Source organism: Amblyomma mixtum, chromosome 5 (genome assembly GCF_055824585.1).
Source record: "Amblyomma mixtum isolate Tamu chromosome 5, ASM5582458v1, whole genome shotgun sequence".
NCBI lineage: Eukaryota > Metazoa > Arthropoda > Arachnida > Ixodida > Ixodidae > Amblyomma > Amblyomma mixtum.
The window spans coordinates 182,825,477-182,844,549 of NC_143016.1; the positions used below are offsets into that span (position 1 = coordinate 182,825,477).

Consider the following 19,073-nt stretch of genomic DNA (forward strand, 5'->3'; position numbering starts at 1 on the left):
AGCTTCGACAAAAGGCATGTTACCTTTGCCCCGGCGAAGATGGCCACGTTCAACACCTTTAGACCACCTACAGTAGGCATCAATGTGCTTTTCATTGTCTACACGAAGATGAAGGGTAAAAGTGTTATATCTCCCCAGCACTCGCGCATACTTAGTTGATCTCAGAATGGCGCCCGTCGCGGCCTCCATCGAGAAGTGGCATGCGTTTCCACTGACTTCAGCATGGATGGCTGCACCAATGGCAATGGACCACTTAGATCAGGTATCGACACCACCCGTCCCTAAGTCCACGAAGAGGCCGGTACATGCGTTACGTAACCCAATAATTGCCCTTTGTTTTTAGTATCCCAAGATGGCCACACGATCGTGGCCTGCATCAAGTTGGTTCTTGTTCCCACTTATTCCCTCAGAGATGGCTGCGTACATCAAATGCCTGACCTGTAAACAAGCATCGACTCTGGAATTTTCTTTTAGTGAAGGGATCGGGAGACGCCTTATATCTGCCCAGCACTTCTGTTACGTTTACATTCCACAAATGGCGACGATCGAAGCCTGCTTTAAGAAGAGACTTCCGTTTCCACCTGCTACGGCAGAGGTGCCTACGTCACGAGGCTGAAAGCTGGTATCGACTGTACCTTACACTGTTTACACGAAGAGGTAGGGTCACGGCTTACGTATGTTGATCAGACGTGCTTACTTTGACTTCAGACTGGCCACCATCCTTGCCTGGCTCGAGAAGAGACGCGTTTCTACTTGTTCCAGCAAGGTTGTCTCAGCCCATCCATCGCCAGTAAACCACCTAACGGGCGTAGAATACTGTTTCTACAATGACGTTGGGTGACGGCTTAATCGCTCCGGCTTTGCTGCTTCTTTGAAGACTGTAATCGGAACCATCGTGCCCTGCTTCGAGAATAGCCTTGCGTTTCCACTTACTCGAGCCGAGATGGCTACGTCTGTCGTCAATGAACAATGCAGCCATCAACTTTACCCTTGGCTGTTCAGACGATGAAGTCGGGTCACACCTTAAGTATGAGAACCATTGCTGCTTACTTAGATCGCAGAATACCGACCGGTGTTTCCTCCTTCGAAAAGAGATGCGTTTTCACTGACCTCAGCAGAGATGTCTACATTCATTGCCAATGAACCACCTAGAGCAGGCATCGACTCTGACCCAAACTCTCACGCATTACGTCTTTCTTGCATTGCTGCTTCTTTTGATGACCTCACAATGGCGACCATCGTCGCCTGCTTCGATAAGAGACGCGTTTCCACTTGCTCCGGGAAAGACAGCTACGGCCATTGTAAAGAATGACATACAACAGGCATCGACTGTGCCCTTCACTTTCCACCAAAAGCTTGGGACACACCTTACATCTGCAGCTTTCCACCATTGCAGCTTGCTCTAAATTTTACCGAATGGCGACGATCGTGTCTAGGTCCGAGAAGAGACTTGCGTTTCCACTAGCTCCGGCCGAGATGGCTACGTTATGCCACCTACAACAGGCATCGACTAAACCTTTCTTGGTTTACACGAGGTTGAGCCACGCCATACTTCTCTCCACCATTGCTGCATACTTTAATGGTCTCAAAATATGAGACCATCGTGGCCCCGTTCGAGAAGAGACTTGCGCTTTTAGTTGCTCCCGCACAGACAGCTATGTACAAGGAGATTGGGCCGCCTACAACAGGCATCGACTGTACATTTCATTGCTTAGTCGATGAGGTATGGCTACGCGTCACGTCCGTACATCATCTCTGCTTACTTTGATTGCAGAATAGCGACCGTCTTGGCCTCATTCGAGAGAAGACTTCCGTTTCACCGGCTCCAGCAGAGATGGCTAGACATCCATCGCCAATAGACGACCAAGGCAACGAGTACCATGGCAACCATGCCGCCGCATTCTCTCCGCCGCACTACGCATGTGCAGAGTCGAGCCGCGCAGCTGGCATATAAGGCGGAAGTGATGAGCTCGCTCCTCAGACGCGCACCATGGAAGGAAGAGAGCGGCTGTGCTCGTCACGCAAGCAGTGCAGGCTGCGTGAAAATGAGTCTTCAGATCCAGACTTTGGTTAATGGTTTAGGGGGGTTAACGTTCCAAAGCGACTCAGGCTAGGAGAGACGCCGTAGTGAAGGCCTCCGGAAATTTCGACCACTTGGGGTTCTTTACCATGCACTGACATCGCACAGCCCACGAATCTCTAGAATTTCGCCTCCATTGATATTCGACGATACAGAAGTCGTCGCATGATACAAGGCCGGCCGACATCGTTACAACGAAGCAGGCTAATCGGGCGGCTCAGACGCCCGAAGAACGAGAGGAACGTCTCGCGAAGAGACGCCGCCAAGCTGCTTATAGCGCCCGGCGACGCTATAAAGCGCTGGCGCTGAGATCGGCGTTACAGCGCGCGCTAGAAGAAAATAAAGATGGACAGCACGTGCTCGGGGCGCACGCCCGGCACGGGCAGTTCGGAACTAGAAGTCTGCCACGCTGGTCGTCTCTCTCTGGTGCTCCGCTGCGACCCCGCAAAATCTTCAACAGTGGTGACCAGGCGAACCATGCCTTCTACCTAGCGGCGTCCTAGCATGGCGTACTAGCAGGACCCAAGTTTCGACCCGCCGCTCCCGGCGTTCCGGCCTGCAGGCGTCGGCGGGTGGTTCGCCCAACTGGAGGCTGCGATGTACCTGAACGGCATCACCATCCAGCCGTTTAAACACGGAGTGCTTTGCGACATCCTCCCGCCCGACCTCCTGCGTCAGCTGACCTACTCTGCCTTCGGCTGCCGGCCATATGATGAGCTGCGTGCGGCCGTCTTGGCTGACTTCGGCGCCTACTATGTTCCGCCGCCGCTCTACGACGCAGCGGACCCGTTTTCGCCACCGCCAGCCTCTGGCCCTGCACCCGCCTGGCTCGCGCCCACGCAGCCTTCATCACAACCCGGCCCGCCTCAGCGGCCCCTCGCCGCCTCGCCGCCACTCCAGACCAGCGTCTCCGGCCCGGCTTCTTTATCACCGACCGCACCAGACGCTGCCGCATCGCTTCCGGCAGCACATCCTGCTACCCCGGTTACGCTAGCAGCACTGTGCGACGACTCCACGGCCCCAAGTCCGCACTCATTCCCTTAGCAGCTCGGTGAGGTGCCTGGCCCACCGCGGTTTCCCACGTCAGCGAACTCGGCGACAGATGCGCCTCGCGCCACCCTGTTCAGCGCCTCCGGCCATACCGCCTCCCATACGGACGATACAGCATCTACGGCACAGCCCGGTGAGCAACTTCTCTTATCTGCAATAGTGCCGCCGTCCGTCGAGCTCTTCCTCGACGAGTGCCTCACTCCGCCAACGTCTGTACCCTACTGCGTAGCATCGCTGCCAGCCGAACGCTCACCTGCCGCCTCATCGCTCATTCCGCTAAAGTCGCCAGTCACTGACCTGAGCGATCGTGCTAAAGGCGAAGTGAGTTTGCCGCCAACGCAGCATATGCCACTTACCAGCCCCACTACCCCGGCGGTTACACCGCCTGCCCAAGAGGCCCCACCCCAAGCCCTCAGTACTGTCAACCGCTTCTCGGAGTCTGACCCTGGCAGCTCGACCCTGTCGCAGCAAGCGTCTGTTTTGGTGCCTGACTTCAGCCACCTTCAGCAGAAAATGGTCGAGCTACCCACACCGAGTAGTGCGGCAGTTGTCCATCCAAAAGCTGTGTCTTTTGCTCCCAGCCAGCCATCTGATGTAGCAGTCTCCGCTGCATGGCCTGTCACTTCAACAAACTTTTTGCAGCCACCTACCGCCGACCATGCTCACACGTATATCATACCTGGCCAACCGCTCCGGACTGTCGATTCTGCTTCACCCAAGCACCTGAGATTGTGCCCTGCAACTTCCTCCGCCATCGTCCCGGCTCTCACCGTTGTGTCGACGGTCACACCTGTGCCAAATATTGTTACAGCTGCTGCTGTCGCAGCACAGCTTCTGTCAGTCCACGGAGCCAATTCGCCCGCTCTTGTGCTTGTGACGACGTATTCGGCGCGCCAGATTGCCACCGACACCGACTCCAACGTTCCAACACCGACGACACTTGTGTCCGCGGGCAGCACTACAGTCGGTGACGGCCCGACCATGGCCTTCCCTGCCCCCATGTCCTTTGTCAACTCGGCACCCAGCATCATTCGCCCGTTGCGAAGCAGCCAGGCTCGTCCACCTGAGCCCGCGCACTCCACCCGACGGCTCTTCCCGGCACCTGACCTGAACTTACCGGACTCTCCATCTCTGGCTACTCCATCTTTGCCCCGCGGGCGCGCAAATTTCGCCGTTCCGTCTAGGCGGGGGGCCCTATAGCGCCCGGCGACGCTATAAAGCGCCGGCGCTGAGATCGGCGTTACAGCGCGCGCTAGAAGAAAATAAAGATGGACAGCACGGGCTCGGGGCGCACGCCCGGCACGGGCAGTTCGGAACTAGAAGCCTACCGCGCTGGTCGTCTCTCTCTGGTGCTCCGCTGCGACCCCGCAAAATCTTCAACATGCTGAACGCCAGCGACCGCGTGTCGCAATTGAAATGTCAGCAGGTGATATTTTTTTAGCTTCGTCTCGCCTTTGTGAAAAGTAACCAGGCTGTATGGTTTGCTTCAAGCTCGTACAGTGGAGCCCTTAAAGCTTCCTTGTAGCTCAAATGGTTGTTAAAGGGAAGGACTAGGGGTCTCTTTACCTTGCAACAGATTCTGATCTTTAGGAAAGCCACAAAGGCTCTACTATACAAGCTAGAACCAAACCATAAAGCCTGGTTACTTTTGACAAAGTCTGTACATCCTGACCTAGCTGAGCTAAGCCGCTGCCGATTTCTGCTAACGAAACGGCATTGGCCGACTGCCCACTAATCCTCAAACGTTGTTTTCTGGTCGGCAACCAATCTGATCGCCCAGGTGCATGGATCGCCCAGGGGCAAGGCGAATGGATAACGTACATGAGGCATCGACTGTAGTTTCATGATTTAAAATAAGTCGGCTTATGCCTTAGGTCTGTCCGTCATTGCTTTTTAGTTTGATGATCTCACACTGGCGAGGGTGGTGATCAGCTTCTCGAAGAAAATTGCATTTCCACTTGCTCCCACAGAGATAGCTACGTGACGCCACCCTACACAAAGGCATCGACATATGTTTGGTTTGGTTTATTGGGGTTTAACGTCCCAAAGCAACTCAGGCTATGAGGGACGCCGTAGTGAAGCGCTCCGGAAATTTCGACCACCTGGGGTTCTTTAACGTGCACTGACATTGCACAGTACACGGGCCTCTAGAATTTTGCCTTTCATCGAAATTCATCCGCCGCGGCCGGGATCGAACCCGCGTCTTTCGGATCAGCAGCCGAGCGCCGTAACCACTGAGCCACCGCGGCGGGTTTTCTCGACCATATCTATCGTAGTGAAAACGAAGAGGTAGAGTCACACCTTAGAACTTTCCACAACTCGTGCCTACGTTAATGATACTAGAATATGCGATCATCGTGGCCTCCTTCGAGAAGAGACGCGTGTTAAAGAAACTTTTCGCTGTTTAAACGAAGAGGTATGGCCACGCCTCACGTCTGTCTCCCATTGCTGGTTACATTCATCGCAGAATGGTGACCGTCTTGGCCTCCTTCGAGAGGAGACCCGTTTCACCGGCTTCAGCAGAGATGGCTACATCCATCACCAATGGACACCTATAAAAGACACTGCACTAGCCTTCACTGTGTCCACGAAGATGTCTGGTAATGCCTCACCTCTGCCTAGCAATGATGCATATGGTGAAGGCCTTGGAATGGTTAGCATCGAGGCCTGCTTCGAGAAGAGATACGTTTCCACTTCCTCCAGCAGAGATGGATGCGTGACGCCAACTACAACAGGCATCCACTCTACCTTTCAAACGTTACACGAAGAGATAGAGTCACGCCTTACTTCACTCCGCGAATGCTGTACACTTTAATGATCTTAGAATATGCGACTATCGCGTCCTCCTGCGAGAAGAGACTTGCGTCTCCACTTGCTCCAAGCTAATTCGAAGGGGAATGGATCAATAACACACGAATGGACTGTACTTTTCGTTGTGCAAGTGCCTTGCGTTTCCATTAGATCTAGCCGGGATGGTTACATCCGTCGCCAGTGAACAATCGAGCCTTAAACTTTACCCTTGGCTTATAGAGGAAGACGTCGGGTCACGCCTTATGTATGAGCACCACTGCTGCTTGCTTTGACCGCAGAATGGCGATCAGTGTGGCCTCCCTTGAGAAGAAGCGCGTTTCCACTAACACCAGCAAGGATGTCAACATTAGATGGCAATGGACCACTTAGAGCCGGGATCGTCTCTATCCCCATCTCTCACGCCTTACGTCTGTCTTGCATTGCTGCTTCCTTTGATGATCTCAGAATGGCGACCATCGTAGCCTGCTCTCACAAAAGACGCGTTTCAACTTGCTCTGGGAGAGATAGCTACGACCATCGCAAAAGATGACCTACAACAGGCGTCGACTCCATCCTTAACTTGCCACGATAAGTTTGGAACACACCTTATATCTGCCCACCATTGCAGCTTGCTCTAAAGTTTACCGCATGGCGATGATCGTGTCTAGCTTGGACAAAAGACTTGCATTTCCACTTCCTCCGGTCGAGATGGCTAGGTTATGCTAATTACAACAGGCATCGACTATACCTTCTATGGTTTACACGAGCGTGAGCCACGCCTTACTTCTCTCTACCAATTCTGCATACTTTAATAGACTGAGAATATGCGACCATCGTGATCCCATTCGGGAAGAGACATGCTTGTAGTTGCTCCCACACCGACTGCTATGTCCAAGGAGAGTGGGCCACCTAAACCAGGCATCGACTGTGCATTTCGTTGTTTAGACAATGAGGTATGGCGTAGCATCACCTCTGTCCCATATTGCTGCTTACATTTACCGCAGAATGGCGCCCATCTTGGCCTCCTCCGAGAAGAGACTTCCGTTGCACCGGCTCCAGCAGAGATGGCTACATCCATCACCAATGGACCACTTAGGACAGGCGCCTTCACTATCCTTCACTATGTCCACGAGGATGTCGGGTCATGTCTCACTTCTTCCTAACAATGATGCTTATTTTAATGTTCTCGGAATGGCGACCGTCGTGGCCTGCTTCAAAAACAGACGCGTTTCCACTTGCTCCGGCTGAGATGGCTGCGTCCATCTCCAGCAAGAGGCATAGTCTGTATTTTTCATTGTAGACACGAAGATGTGGGGTCATGCCTTAAGTCTCTCTAGCACTGCAGCATACTTCGATGGTCGCAGATTGGCGACCATCGTGGTCTGCTTCGAGAAGGGACGCGTTTCCACTTGCTCCGGCCGAGATGGCTGCGGCCATCTCCAGCAAGAGGCATAGACAATATTTTCATTGTATACATGAGGATGTGGGGTCATGCCTTAAGTCTCCCCAGCACTGCTGCATACTTCGATATTCGCAGATGGGCGACCATGGCTGTCTGCTTCGAGAAGGGACGCGTTTTCATTTGCTCCGGCAGAGATGGCTCCGTTCATCGCAAATGGATGACCTAACAGCCATCGAATCTCGCCTTACGTCTGCCGAACATTCCGGCTTGCTCTAAGTTTCAGCGAATGGCGATAACTGTGGCCTGGTTAGAGAAGAGGCTCGTTACTCGTTTGCACTTGGTCCGACTGTACTGACTAATCCAATCGAAAATGGACCACCTACAACAGGCAGCGGCTATATTCTTTGCTGTTTCTGCGATAACCTCCGGTCACGTCTTACGTCCGTCCACCTTTGCTGCTTCTCACAACCATCGTAGCCTACCTTCTAGAAGAGCCTTGAGCGTCCACTTGCTCTTGCGAGGATGGCTACATCCATCGATATTGAAAATAAAACCATCAACTTTACCATTTACTGTCGAGTCACGCCTTATGTCTGAGCACCATTGCAGCTTACTTCGATGACAGAATGTTGACCGCCATGGCTTGCATCGAGAAGAGACATGCGTTCCCACTCGCTCCAGCAGAGATGACTATGTCCATCTCCAATAGACAACCTACAAAAGGCATAGACCGTACTTTTCCTTGTTTACACAGAGAGGTAGCGGCCACGTCGCATGTCTGTCCACCATTGCTGTATGCTTGCATAATCTCAAAATGGCGGCGGTCGTGCCATGAGCTTCGACAACAGACGCGTTTCCTTTGCTCCGGTGTAGATGGTTATGCTCATGGCCTATATAGCAGCTACAGCAGCCATCGACTGTACTTTTTATTTATTTATTTTTTATTTCCAAATACTGTTAGCCCTTGCGGGCTGTTTCAGGGTGGGAATGGTATAGTCAGTTAGTACAACACAGTTCCAGCTCTTTTACAAAAGTTTCAAGTGAACAAGTTTTGTTGAATACGTGTCGGTCAAGGTTATTCCATTCTATAATTGTTTTAGGCAGAAACGAAAACTCATACACATCAACTCTCGGCATGTATGACATAACTGCAAAGGGATGGTTAGTACGCGATGACAGTCTTCCGGGTGGTCGCAAGTACAAGGGAGAATCCAGATTGAACATAGTATGATAAAGCTGATAAAAAAACTTTAGCCTAGCAATTTTTCTGCGAATAGCCAATGTTGGTAACTGTGCTCGTTACGAAGATTTGAGGTGAAGTGGTATGTCGCTCCAGCACTGGTACATGCTCTGATCATCGCAGAATGGAGCTCGTCGCGGCCTGCTTCGCGAAGAGACATGCGTTTCCACTGACTTCAGCAGGGATGGCTTCGACAGGAGACGCATTTCCAGTGGCTCCAAAAGAGCTAGATGGCTACACCCATCGCCAGTAAACCACCTACAACAGACATCCCCAGTACTTTGCATTCTTTACACGAAGATGAGGGGTCACGCCTTACTTCTCTCCTGCACTGCTGCATAGCTTGTTCATATGATAATCGTGGCCATTGTGGCCTCCTTCGAGCAGAAACTTGGGCCTGCACTTCGTCTAGCAGAGTAAGCTATGTCCAATGATAATGGACCACCTACAACAGGAATCGACTGTACTTTTCAATGTTTCTACGAAGATGTGGGTCTTGACTTACCTCTCTCCAGCACTGCTGCCTACTTTGATAATTTCAGTATGGAGACGCTCAAGACCACCCTTGAGAAAAGACGCGTTTCCACTGACTCCGGCAGAGACGGCTACATTCATTGGCAATGTACCACCTAGTGCAGGCACCGACTCTAGCCTTCACAGTGTCCAAGGTGAGGTCTCGAAATGGCGACCATCGTGGCCTTCTTCGAGAGGCGACTCGTTCCAACTTTCCCCAGCAGAGATAGCTGAGTGCATCGCCAATCCACGACCAATATAGAACAGACTTCGACTCCACCGCTCACTATCCACGTAGAGCTCGGGAAACGCTTTACGTATGCCCATCATGACTTTACTTCTGCCAATCATCGTAAAGGGAAGAGGTTTACTTGCCTTTTCACTGGCTCCTGCATGGATCGCTACATCCATTCGCAATGAAGCACCTAAAGCCAACATAGATTCTACCTTACACTGCGCTCGAAGATGCCGGACATGGCCGTGTCCACGAGGGAAGCGGGACATGCCGAGACTGTGAGGGGCGGAGGACCGTGAGAAGGATGATCAGTGTACTGCCTCTCGGAGCAGAGCCCTTAATTTCAGTTTCTTCATGCTTTTGTGCTCTACACGTGTAAATCTGTGTTGTGCATTCATCGTACGTCTATTATGGGGTCCTGGCCCACCGCAAGAAGCTCGTCAGGCGGCCTCCTGACCGCTCTGCGCAGTACCTGCCCAGCCTCGCCCCATCACCGGCTGCTCCCCATGCTGCACTCATGGCAACTCACGCAAATGACAATAGGGCGTCCACACCAGCAGCGGCAGCAGAAGCCACTGTAGCCGCGGCCACCGATCACAAAGATGCAAAAATGAGACCGCGAGATCACGCAAGCTGCGAGCCTTTAGGAGAAACTCCTGATGACATGGACCAAACCTCGTTTACGGTCCTGTCTTAGAAGCAAAAACGTGCTGCTCGAGTTCCTGTCGCCTTCACGCCCACAGGAGAAGGGAAGGACTTATGGAAAGCCAACCTCAACGTAATGGTAACGGCGGTTGTGACCTCCGCCCAAGAAAAGGTGACGCGGGCGTTTACGGAGCCAGAAAGCGGCAGGTGCGTCGCAGACGGAGTGGACGTGATCGCACGCTGAAAATTGCGCTACAGAGGCCTCCCTGTCGGACGTACGCTCAGGCCCTTGAAAGAGCATTCACTCTCGCTGCTGACTTCGGGAAAAGAGGGGGAGGGAATTCGCTGTGATCCACAAGGATATCTGCGGCGCTAAGGCGTTAGACGCCGTCGGTTGCCTTTTAACAAGCACAGCATCTCTGTTTTAAGGAAAGCAAAGTCAAGTGCTAAGAAGCTATGTGGTAACCTACAGCTTGACCGCCTAATGCTTGGTATTGTAAATAATAAAAATCATCCCTTGACATGAAGATTCCAATAAAGACTAATAAACCTGACCGGCCACTAAGGGTCATAAAATCTGAGAAAGGTACCTGGCAAAAACAGTTCCCCTGTTCTTAAACGAAAAACTAAAATTACTAACCTGTGACGGCTTTTTCTTGGTGAAATCCTCGGACGACGTGATTAGGATTTTAAGTGACAATTCTAGCAGTGACTTTGCAGAATGTTCGCTAAATGTTAGAGATTTGTATCGATCGATCCCCCAGGTTGAAATGCTGATTTGTGTCGAAAATTCTATTGACATTTACGGAGCAATCACGTTCGAAAACGGCTGCGGGGAGTCGACAGGAGAAGTTTTAGAACATCTTTCCGTGTACCTTGAATCTATTTATGTGCTTAGGGAAGGGGCCGGGTACCTTCGTAAACGAGGCGCGTGGATAGGGTCGTGCATTGCACCAGCCCTTAGTTCACGAGGCACAGGAGGCGCACACCTCGCACAGTAAGACAGGTCTCTTCTCAACATCCTGATAGGAAGCACCGTGCGGAAGGTGTTCAGGTATCTCGACGTGTACCTAATGCTTTGTGATGAAGGCGGCACGAACACCCTCGACGTGACCTTAAAGGCTGTAGCCTGCTTAAGTCATGCTCTCCAGCAGTTAACTACAACGCATGAGATTCCTGTACAACGGTCAATCTGATTCCTTGACCTAAGATGTCATTTCACTAAGGGGAAAGTGTGCTGGGCCTATCAACCCAGAAGCGACAAGACGCCATTGCCTTTCCAATCGGCGCACTCCAAACTGGTGAAAAGGGCAATTGCAAATCTGTGTTTGTCAAACGCGCTCAAGAAGTAATGAATTCACACAATGGAAGGTAGCTTTCGTCGCCACAGTGCGCGCCTTATGGAAGCTGGCTATCCCTCGCACCTACTTGTGGCCGTCGCGGAATGATTAAGCAAGCAACAAACTGCGCGACAGCAGCAGGAAGCCGAAAGATGAACGAAGAATAGTGGCCCTTTCTTATTTCCATAATATCTCCCACCACCTGAAAAAGATTGGCCGAAAAGCTGGAGTTAATGCTGTCCTCCCAGCACCGAAAAAACTAAATATTCTTTGCCGGCGAGTCAACGCCGAAGGACCAGAAAAACTGCGCGGGTGTACAACAAATCACCAGACTCGGTTTGTCGAATCTGCGGAAGGCTTTGTTTATTCCCTGCCGTTGAAATGCTGAAAAAACTACATAGCATAGACCGGCAGATGCACTAACGAAAGACTGAAATAACATAAAATTAACGTCGATCGAGCATGCAAGCATATTGGAGAAGGTGTGAGAGATTGCCCATCCAAAGCTTGCATGACTGAGTATGCACAAAGTAAAGTGATCAATAAAAACGTCGAGCAGCTGGTTCGCGATATAGTTGAGGCAGTCGAGATAGATAAGCTTGAAGATGATTGTATCACAAAATCACCTGTACTTTTGACAAAAAGAACTGCAGCTGTTGGATGTACGATGCTTCTCTTGGAATTGATCATACGTACTGCAGGAGTCACGTGTCGGTGTCTCGTGTGATTAGCAAAAGTGTGTGAAAGCAATGCATGCCTCGAAACAAACTTGTCGAAAGTCAGCGCTCGTTGTTTGTTCTTGTCCTGTGTCCCGTCTGTGTTTTTGCGCTGTTACTTGAAGGAAAAAGAAAAAAAGTGCTTAGACGTCATCTTAGCAAGCGCGGCAGCTTGTTTCAGTATCTACGCTGCTTCCTACCCCGAACCGTCTGCTTTCAGTGACAGAGGTGGCTGGAGTGGCTGTAGAGGCCCGCGTCCCATACTCGTGCACGATGATCTTCTGAAAATTGAGGACGTACCTCTCAATTAAACAAACAAAAACCTGCATGAGTAACTCCAGAAGCAAGGCATTGTCTCTCAGCAAGGAGGCAAACCGCTTACATAGGTGAAGACAATGGAAACATCAGAGAGGTACGCTGCCGCAACGTAATATTTGAATTCACCAATTATTCCACACTGCCAAAACGGGTTGCACTGGGCTTTTCCAGTTGCCCTGTTACTGAATACCCTGGTGCAGCAACGCAGCGTTTCTAATTCCAGAGAAAAGAGACAAAGTATGCGCTGGCCCTCACTCTCACAAGGAATGGAGGTCGACAGCGCAACCAAAATACGCAAACTGCAATGGTCCACAAACCGCATGATGCGGAGGGTGTCCCTAAAAGAAGAAGCAAAAGTGTATAAGCATCATGACACGTCACCTGATCCTGAATTCATTTTTTCATCTTTCCGAGATAATGATCAACAAACTCATTAAGACAAGACAGCTGGAAACAGTTACGCAGCTGCTGCTAAAAAAAAGGCACGGAAAGCCCTCGACCTCCGTCTGTCTTGAAGTCAATCTCACCTTCCACTCAAGACGCGACACATGTCAACTCGCGCCCTCAACCTAAGACACCGCAACATGACAGGCTGGCCTACCGTAAGCAGCAAATTGGCACAGAACTAGATGTTTCGGGATAACTGATATCTATGCTGTTTGCAGCCAACAAAGCTCTTGTGCGCGCAAGCCGTTCGTCAAGAGTCTCCACAGGTAGAAGATGTTCTGGCGATGGAGGCGTTGGTGCCAGTATCTTATGGCCCACAGGGGCGCATTTCACCACAGCAGTAATCATGGCTTGTACAACATCATGACGTCATCTACCATTGACAACATCTTCCACAAACGCACCATATTTCAGTGGAACGCTCGTGGTCCACAGTCGAAACTTTCAGACTATCAACAGCTGGTGCGGGCGTATCGCTTTCCTTTTATTGTGATATCAGAGTCGCGTGTTGGAGACCAGCTCCGATTGAACGGCCACCGCATCCTTCATTCGCAGCGGCCAGGTGACGTCAGCAGGTTGCTGATAGGCTTCCGTAAGGATAATGCAGTTTTGTTGGTTCGAGTCCCGCCTCACAACGACAACGAGTACGTGTGTGTCCTGGCAGTAATTGGTAGGAATTCTACACTCAGCGGTGAATATACAGGGTGTCCTAGCTAACTTTAGCCAGGGGTTAAAAAATAAAATATTTGAGGTAGGCCAAGGTAACCACTTACTTACATCTACCTACCGGCTTGTGCATCATAGGCAATTTTTTGTTTTGCAAGTAATTAATTAGCAATTAGGATATCCTAATTTTCCTAAATACGTAAATATTGACTTTAGACAGAAAATGTGAACAGAAAAGTTGGAGGGCACCTTCAGAGAACCCCATTCTATTTATTTCCGGTAAAGAAAACCTCACGTGTATCTTTTCTCCGAGCTCCAAAGAAAGCTCGCGAAATACGAAAAAAATCACGTGACTAGCGCATTCGCGCGCCACGATTGTGCTGCTCTCAAACGTGGTTTGAGTGAACGAAATCAGCTGCTGGCAAGCCACGACGAGCTCAATGCTCCGGCAGGCCGATGTGTCAACGGTGGTTGCGGCCCCCGCGCGAGCCAGTCTGCAAGCATGACGGTGCAAGTTCCCTCGAACGCGCCAGGCAATGTGAGCTATGACATAGCCAAAGGTGACAAACACAAATGCGGCGAGTTTTATTCGGCGCTCAGAGGCTGAGAAGATAGGCAAGTATTTTACTTATCTTCTTTTGCCTCTCAGTAGCGAATAAAACACGTCGAATTTGTGTTTGTCTCCTTTGGCCATGTCATAGCCCACAATGCCCGGCGCGTTCGCCGCAACTTGCACCGTCACGCTTGCAGATTGGCTCGAGCGGGGGCCGCAACCACCGTTGACACATCGGCCTACCGGAGCATTGAGCTCGTCGTTCCTTGCCAGCAGCTGATTTCGTTCACTGAAACCACGTTTCAGAGCAGCACAATCGTGGCGCGCCAATGCGCTAGTCACGTGATATTTTTTTTGTATTTCGCGGGCTTTCTTTGGAGCTCGGAAAAAAGATACACATGAGTGAGTGAGTGAAAAACATTTATTGTCCAACAGAATGAGACTACCCATGAAATTTTCTTTTCAGGAAATAAATGGAATGGTGATTTTGAAGGTGCTCTCCAACTTTTCTATTCACATTTTCTGTCTAAAGTCAATATTCACGCATTTAGGAAAATAATCTTAATTGCTTATTATTTAATTGCAAAATAAAAATTGACTATGATGCGCAAGCCGGTTGGTAGATGTAAATAAGTGGTTTCACTGGCCTACCTCAAATATTTCATTTTTTAACCCTTGGTTAAATTTAGCGTGGACCCACTGTAGAACCCGACAGCCGATAGACCTACCAAGACTTGAACAGCAATTATCGACAAAGCCTTCGCCACATATTTGTGGGGACAATGGAATCTGGGGCAGCTCACGCACATGTGCGCGAGGTGCGAAACTTGCCGACCTTTCGCAAATTATTCAATGGAGCCCCTAAACGACGGCAGCATTACCTACATCCGAGGTCTGCCGGCTGCACTGAGCTGCTCAAAGCTTCTGGTGTGCTGAATTAGAAACACGTTGCACTGATCATTACCAAATTCTCATATGATCATATGAGCTGGTAATGCGCAGACGTCAGCAAGCAGGAAACTTATATTCTGCAAATTTGGATACCTACAGGAATTCAGTGAGCAGGGTAATCACAGAACAAAGAATTGGTCTCCCCATTAGCTCATTTCCTGGAACCGAGCAGAAGTGTACATAAAATGCGGATTTCCTGGTTGCAACAAAATTTACCCCGTGTTGTCTCTGAATTAATCACTCTAGGACCATCAGAAGAGTGCTTCCGTGTGGTTTCCAAGTAAGAGTGCCGTCTCCTACGCTACATGCACGTGAAGCGACATCGGTAATGTGCTTACATTTGTATCCAAAAAAATGGTGTACTCAGTCTCCAGCGTTCAACGCCTTTCGCAAAACGGTGCAAGGAGCCTTTATTTGCAATATTTTATTCCATACAGAAGAAAACTTTGTTCAAAGTTGTTCTTCTGACGTCACTGGGGACAAGATTGTACCACCTGTGCCATACATTGGTGGATTAAAAAGGGAAGCAACCAGGTCACAACTTATAGACGTAAGTTTATAGTTTATCTAAAAATAAATTTTGTAGTAAACAGTGTATTTCTCTCTTTTCGTGAATCTTAGTGTGTATATCAGGGTGTGACAGGGCCAATTAGGATTAGAAATTAACCATACGGTGGAAGGCAAATTTTGTAAAAAGGATTATACTTTTTCCAACTAACGTGGGGTTTTATATTAGGCACTATTTAGAAATCCTTCTATAAAACGTATTTGTGAGCATCTTCTCGCGCACCGTGTGCCACCAAATTCACTGTGTTATTTTAGTTCTTTTTTTCCTGGGATGGTTGTACTTACACCGCTTATTACAACGTGAATCAATTCAATCTTCGGTGTACAGTAATGCTATCGTGCAAGGCCTTTGCGAGAAAATTGTTCAAGGGAGTGCAAAAGGTCTCTTACAAGAAGAGTGAATCGATTAAAGCCAATATGACTAACCAGTGAGCGCGGCTCCAGGCACAGTACATCTCACGACGCCAATAGCACCATAGATGCAGTAAATCTAGTTTTTGAAGTCCGGTGGCTGCTTATATGTAAAATGTTACATATAGAAGCTCCGGCTGGTGGAAAACCAACAGAATAAGTCTGCATTGTGGTCGGCCAGTCCACAAATATCAAAAGGTTGCATGCAGTCTTGCATGAAATCTGGCTGCAGAGGTCAAAAACGAATTCCAGAATACGCAGCAGGGGGTATGGAATAAATCTAGGAGGATCCCGATCGCATACACAATCCAACTGGTCTTGTAATTGATTACCCCCTTCTAAATGATCCTAGAATATCGTGGCCTGCTTGGAGAAGAGACTTCCGTTTCCACTTTCTACGCCAGACATGTTGAAGTCACGAGACCGGAAATAGGCATCGACTGTACGTTACACTGTTTACACGAAAAGGTAGGGTCACGGCTTATGTAGTACGTCCACCAATGGTGCTTACCTTGAAGATCATACTGGTGACCATTGCGGCATGCTTCCAGAAGAGAAACGTTTCCACTTGCTCCAGCAGGGCTGAATAAGCTCATCGCCATTGCACAATCTACACTGCATCGACTCTGACCTTCACTGTTTCTACGATGAGGTCGGGTCATGTCATAGATGTGTCCGCCTTTGCTGCTTCTTGCAATACCCTGCAGTTTCAACACTCGTTCCCTGGTTCGAGAAGAGCCTTGCGTTTCCGCTTGATCTAGTAGCGATGGCTACGTCCGTCACCAATGAACAATTAAGCCATCAACGTGCCCTTGGCTGTTTACTCGAAGAAGACAGGTCACCGGTAAAGTATGACCAGTATTGCTGCTTACTTTTGTCGCAGAATGGCGACCGTTGTGGCTTACTTAGAGAACAGACGCGCTTGCACTGACTCAAACAGGGTTGGCTACAATCATTGGGAATAGACAGCATAGAGGAGGTGGCTCCATTCTCCACCCACGCTTTACGTCTGCCCAGCAGTGCTACTTGCTTTCATGATCTCGGAATGGCGACCGTCGTGGCGTGCTTCGAGAAGAGACGCGTTTCCAGTAGCTCCAGCAGAGACAGGTCCGACCATCGCCAATATTACCTTACAGGAATCGAGTCTACCTTTTACTTTCCACGAAAAGCTCGGGAAATGCCACACGTCTGCGAAGTGTTGCGGCTTGCCCTAAATTTAATCTAGTGGCGACAGCTCTGGCCAGCTTCAAGAAGAGGCTGGTTTGCACTTCCTCCAGCAGGGTTGACTAAGCCCATTGCCAGTTGAGCACCTACAACAGGCATAGGCTGTACTTTACCTTGTTCAGACGAACAGGGGGGTGGGGGCACATCACGTTTCTCCACGCTTCCTACATATTTTGATGATCTCAGTATTGCGTGTTACATTTGCCCCGGCGAAGATGGCTACGTTCATCCCCTTTAGACCACCTACAGCAGGCATCAACTGTGCTTTTCATTGTTTACACGAAGATGAAGGGTAAAAGTGTTATATCTCCCCAGCACTCGCGCATACTTAGATGGTCTCAGAGTGGCGCTCGTCGCGGCCTCCATCGAGAAGTGGCATGCGTTTCCACTGACATCAGCATGGATGGCTGCACCATTGGCAATGGACCACTTAGACCAGGTATCGACTCCACCCGTCCCTAAGTCCACGAAGAGGCCGGTACATGCGTTACGTATCCCAAGAATTGCCCTTTGTTTTTAGTTTCCCAGGATGGCCACACGATCGTGGCGTGCATCAAGTTGGTTCTTGTTCCCACTTATTCCCACAGAAATGGCTGCCTACATCAAATGCCTGACCTATAAACAGGCATCGACTCAGCAATTCTCTTTTAGCGAAGGGATCGGGAGACGCCTTACATCTGCCCAGCACTGCTGTTACGTTTATATTCCACAAATGGCGACGATCGAAGCCTGCTTGCAGAAGAGACTTCCGTTTCCACCTGCTACGGCAGAGGTGCCTACGTCACGAGACTGAAAACTGATATCGACTGTACCTTACACTGTTTACACGAATAGGTAGGGTCACGGCTTACGTATGTTGATCATTCGTGCATACTTTGACGACCTCTGACTGGCGACCATAGTTGCCTGGTTCGAGAACAGACGCGTTTCTACTTGTTCCAGCAAGGTTGTCTCAGCCCATCCATCGCCAGTAAACCACCTAACGGGCATAGACTACTGTTTCTACAATGACGTTGGGTGACGGCTTAATCGCTCCGGCTTTGCGGCTTCTTAGAAGACTCTGTAATCTCAACCATCCTGCCTTGCTTCGAGAAGAGCCTTTCGTTTCCACTTACTCGAGCCGAGATGGCTACGTCTGTCGTCAATGAACAATGCAGCCATCAACTTTACCCTTGGCTGTTCAGACGATGAAGTCGGGTCACACCTTAAGTATGAGAACCATTGCAGCTTACTTAGATCGCAGAATACCGATCGGTGTTTCCACCTTGGAGAAGAGATGCGTTTTCACTGACCCCAGCAGAGATGCCTACATTCATTGCCAATGAACCACCTAGAGCAGGCATCAACTCTGATCCAAACTCTCCCGCCTTACGTCTGTCTTGCATTGCTGCTTCCTTTGATGACCTCAGAATGGCGACCATAGCCGCCTCCTTCGATAAGAGACGCGTTTCCACTTGCTCCGGGAGAGACAGCTACGGCCATTGCAAAGAATGACATTCAACAGGCATCGACTCTGCCCTTCACTTTCCACAAAAAGCTTGGGACACACCTTACATCTGCCTACCATTGCACCTTGCTCTAAAGTTTAGCGAATGGTGACGATCGTGTCTAATTCTGAGAAGAGACTTGCGTTTCCACTAGCTCCGGCCAAGATGGCTACGTTATGCTACCTACAACAGGCATCGACAAAACCTTTCTTGGTTTATACGAGGTTGAGCCATGCCTTACTTCTCTCCATAATTGCTCCATACTTTAATGGGCTCAAAATATGGGACCATCGTGGCCCCGTTCGAGAAGAGAGTTGCGCTTCTAGTTGCTCCCGCACAGACAGCTATGTCCACGGAGATTGGGCCGCCTACAACAGGCATCGACTATATATTTCTTTGTTTAGTCGATGAGGTATGGCCACACGTCACGTCCGTACC

At 50.0% G+C, this 19,073-nt stretch overlaps 1 long non-coding RNA gene across 1 annotated transcript in view; it reads right to left on the minus strand.

The window, feature by feature from the left end:
- Window positions 1–12,164: 12,164 nt before the first annotated feature.
- The window catches only part of LOC149345012 (uncharacterized), a 100,064-nt gene continuing 93,155 nt past the window's right edge, over window positions 12,165–19,073 (minus strand). The window contains exon 2 of the long non-coding RNA XR_016283240.1: window positions 12,165–12,292. This is a non-coding gene — a long non-coding RNA (uncharacterized LOC149345012). The remainder of the gene's footprint in view (window positions 12,293–19,073) is intronic.